Source organism: Dermochelys coriacea, chromosome 11 (genome assembly GCF_009764565.3).
Source record: "Dermochelys coriacea isolate rDerCor1 chromosome 11, rDerCor1.pri.v4, whole genome shotgun sequence".
Lineage (NCBI taxonomy): Eukaryota > Metazoa > Chordata > Testudines > Dermochelyidae > Dermochelys > Dermochelys coriacea.
Window position 1 is genome coordinate 28028734 of NC_050078.2, and position 4751 is coordinate 28033484.

Consider the following 4751-nt stretch of genomic DNA (forward strand, 5'->3'; position numbering starts at 1 on the left):
TCAGGATCCAGGCTCCATTCTTAGCAGCAATGTGACTATTTACACCTCTTTTATATTGGTGTCATCATTATCTACAAACAACCTAGTTGAGAAGTTGGGTACTTCAAACACAACTACCTCACTCTAGCTTGTGATTCATTTTGTTGTAAGGTTTCAGAGTAGCAGCCGTGTTAGTCTGTATTCGCAAAAAGAAAAGGAGTACTTGTGGCACCTTAGAGACGTTAGACTAACGTCTCTAAGGTGCCACAAGTACTCCTTTTCATTTTGTTGTAACTCCCATATCTGAAATTTCTTGAATTTCTAAGTTCAAATCCAGGTCTCTCAGAACTTGTCTACTCCTTAAAAGATGAATTTATAGATCTTGACAGAGTTGGCTTTTCTCACTGCAAAGGAAGGAAGTTACTTTAAGCTTAAAAAAGCAGAACCATCTGGCAGTGCACAGCTGTGGCAATACTATGCATCTCATTATTTATAGAGATACCTGTACGGAGAATGATTCTGTGCTGTAGCATTCTAAAACTTTCTATGGTGGAATAAGGGTTTTATTCTTCTCACAGGTGGTGTGGGGAGGGGAATGTGTATAAACCTCTGTGGTTTTTTGTTTCAACCTGAAGCAGCAGTGAGTTTTGTTTTGGCTACTAGTCTATATATTGGGGGCAGGCCTTCAACAAACCTCTAGCATCCCCAAACCATTCCAGTCATACAACCAAAACAAGAAAAGGAGTACTTGTGGCTAAAGCTCATTTCACGAAAGCTTATGCTCAAATAAATTTGTTAGTCTCTAAGGTGCCACAAGTACTCCTTTTCTTTTTGCGAACACAGACTAACATGGCTGCTACTCTGAAACAACCATAACTGTGGGCCAAATCCTGTTTCTAGTGAAATCAATAGCAAAAAACTATAATGAGGGCTAGGATTAATCCGTGTAGTCCCCCAATATAATAAGATGACTGAAAGAGCAATAGCTTCCAGCATGAAATGAAATAAACAAATCACTTAGATTTTAAGAACAGGTCATTTTATTTACATGCCTGATCCAACTTCCATTGAAAAGTCCCATTGCCTTCAGTGAGAGCTGGATCAGGCCCTGTCTGAGGGTAATCATGGTAATATAGCTATTCACCACTGTCTTTTAGATTTATAAGTTGAGGGCCAAAGGATCCCACATGCCAAAAGTTTGAATTCCCCTACCAATATATAAATGATGATAAAGAATTTTGTACTGGACTGATGCACAAAACAAATCCCAAGTGCCCAACTTCAAAACTTACATTCAAATTTGAATTGCAAATATGTCCATAAAGATCAAGATCTCTGTATCCTACAAGAAAAATAAGTACATCTTATCTTCCTAGGAATCCATACTGATGCCACAACTCTCTGACTGCATCATCATTTTGCTCAAGGAAGTAACGATTGCTGGATGCTGACTTATATGTACATAAGCAACAAGATTATGTTACTGGACAAATCCAGGTAGAAAGGTGAAAATTATTAAACATTATCAGAAACTTTTCCCACACAAAATTTCAACTTTTCATTGAAAAAATGAAAGTTACATCTTTTGGTTTTCAACAACCAAAAATGAAAATTTTCAGAGGAAAACTACCAAAAATTTAAATATTTTCAGCCAGCAAATAAAAAACTGCTAGTTTTCTGATGAAAAATCAAAAAATGTTAAGGCAAACAAATACTTTCCACAAACATTTTTGTTTGATTGAAAACCCAATTTTCCATCGAAAAAAGTTTTAAGAGAAAAATATTCTGTCAGCCTTAAGAATGATGCTTCTGAGTAATTAGCCTAGACAGTAATTCAAAGTCAATCTGTTTTTATACATAATGGGAGAAAGACATGTTAGTTTGCTACATATGTTAGCTAAAATCCTTTAGTTTGTGAGCTTAGCATTTGACGTTTTCACTTTGCTTTCAACTCTAAATTACAGAGATTTTTAATTAAGATTCTATCCCTAGACCAAGGGGCTGCAAATAATATTGTGGAGATATTACATCCCCACTCCCTGCTGCAGCTACTCTTTCCTTCTAATTGTTTGTCCCCATACATAAGACACTTTTTTTATTCATGCATTTTCCCTTTGGTACTTAAGCCAAGTTCATATTATATTGTAGATAACAGGTTTGTATGAAACTGCAGATGTAACAAAGAGGTTATCAATACCAGCCCATCTAGTTGCAGATCACGCAATGTATTTCTGAAGACAGGAGGAAAGTCAGACTCCTGTATCTTATTTGTCTGTGAAAACACCAAATGGAATTATAGTCTCTTTTATATTTTTTCTTCGTCCACTATTAGTTGGTTCTCAAAACAGCCAAATCCAGCACCTTGGCAGAACAATACAACAGTAACAGACGTTGCAGTTCACCAGATAAATCAATGATCCTGCAAGAACAGTTGTTAGTGAAGGCTAAATGAGTTAGCATGATATCCCAATAGGAGCTGTCTTTGCTATAACAGGTTTGGCTAGCATGCCAAATTTCTTTGGTATAAAAAATATAAACCAGTGTACAAACAGAATTTTGAACAATGGTAGTAAATTTACTAAATTGCTACTTACTGCCCTTATAACCCAAGATTAGCAATTTAACTCCTAAAAGAACATTTTCTTTCTGAATCGGATTTTGCCATTAAGTGACTGCCTGTGCCTCCGTTTCCCATTGTAAAATTAAAACAATAATCTCAGTCCTCCATCTTGAAGCATTTTGATACTTGCTGATAAAAAACACTATGTAAGTGTTAAATATCAGTAGACATATTTTATTATTTATTAGTAACTTTGTATCGATTATGAAGTCTTTTTTAAAAGTAGCCTTTGTTAGGCCTTAATAATAAGTCTCCTGTACAATAAAGATTTGAAGATTCTGGTGTCTCTTAGATCAAATCTGAAAATGCTGACTTCCAATATGCAAGACTGTAAGACACATTAATGCAATGAAAACAGATTTTGTTTAATTACTTTATCCGAATAAGGACAAAAAATTGCAAATTTCACTGACTTGAAAAAAAGGCACAATAAGATTTCTCTCTGTTAGGAAGCTCTTGGTTTAAATTTTTAATAGCACATGTCTGAGAGCGCAAGTCGTGGGAATGAAAATTCCTTCATCTAGCTAAAATAAAATTTAAATGATCCTTAAAGCAAAGGTGAAGTTATCTGCCCATGAAGATTGCCTCATGTTGCTAAGGTATGAGCAAGCAGTCCTGAAATAGAGCCATTCACAGAAACCCAGTGAATTCAAAATGACATTTGCAAATTGTTTTGGTTTAGCTAAGAACTCAGTTGCTGAGTTCACCACTAGCTGCAATGGAGGTAGCATTAACTGAGATAGAAATGTTCCCTTGCATTAAAATAGCTTGGAAAGGAAAAATGCACGTATGCCCTTTTTGTTTCTTTATGATGTGTAAAGAAGTCATGAAAGAATTTGGGGAGGGAACCAAACAACCAAGGCTTTCTCCTTGATTTTACATTAGAAATTCAGATCTATCGACCCTAGAAGACTAGTAACTGGGGAATAGTGAAATTATGACATCACAGCTGAGTCTGCTAAGAAAGGAAGGGATTTTAGTCAGATCGTTTAAAACTCTGTTTAATTAAACTCCAATGCCTATTAAACACTTGAAAGAAAGAATGTTAGAAAAATTTTGACACTCCAGTCCCTTCAGTTAATGTGTTACAGTTGACAATACACATCTGAGAAAACTCCAAAGGATCTTTTAGAGAAAATCGGGCAAGATTAGAAATGACATGCTTGATATATTTAGGTTAAAAAACAAGCAAAAAAAAAATAAAACCCCACACCTCTTGGTCTCTTCATACCGAACTTTATGATGCCCCCTAATGCAAAACTGACCTCATTCACAAAACAGTCCCTTTATTGCTATGCAACTCAGGTCTTTGCACTTTGAGGGCCTGATCCAATTCTCATTATAGGCAATAGAAATATTTCCTTTGACTCCAGTGGGCAAAGAATAAGATCCTATTCCCATGAAAGTATGCAGAAAATACCTTAATTTCATGCCTTGGCTATTGCATCTGTTTTGACATCATTTTACCATGCTAAGTATCATTGTAATAGCCAATGTGCACAGCAGATGGAACTTTCTGCTCTGACACTACATAATACCTGTCACCAATCCAATAGTTTAAAGGAATTAAATTACTCCATCTGCTCTTCCAGCTTGCAATTAGACTGTGCTTCCAGTAACTTTGGAATTTTATTTTATTTTTTTAATAAATGAACGAAGTTTATTGATAAATTCAAGTCTAAAGATGACTCATCATAATCTCTGCTGACAAATTTCTGTCACTATTTACTGACATATCTAGAGATCTGCAGTGTTTAAAGTATCTGCTTTTATGGGGAAGCTGCTTTCAGTGAGCATCTGGAGAAGTGTAACACTTTTTATCACAGTCTTCAATACATTTCTACACTATCTACATAATGCATATGCGAGCAACACTGGAAAACTAAAACACTAACATCAGAGACTGGAAAATTATGGAGATTGGTCTGGATTTTAGTTCTGCAAAATCTTGTAAATTGAGTTTTGACATTTCAGAATAAAAATGGGAGTGGTTCATATGAGGTTCATGGGGCCCATTTTACCCAAACCCCAAAGTTCAGGAGATGAATTTTGTTATGACCCATTTCCATTTCAAATGCAGATGAGCTAAAATGGGGGTTGGTTTGTTTTGCAAAAGTTTATTGGGCAGATTGTAGGAACTGCCTGTATTCAC

The 4751-nt window shown here is 35.6% G+C and overlaps 1 long non-coding RNA gene across 1 annotated transcript; it reads right to left on the minus strand.

Moving 5' to 3' along the window:
• Positions 1-259: 259 nt before the first annotated feature.
• Positions 260-4198, minus strand: LOC122458091. Its single transcript, XR_006277937.1, has 3 exons — positions 4020-4198; positions 1272-1321; positions 260-383 (listed from the first exon to the last, which is right to left on the minus strand). It is a non-coding gene; the product is annotated as an uncharacterized LOC122458091 (long non-coding RNA).
• Positions 4199-4751: the final 553 nt, after the last annotated feature.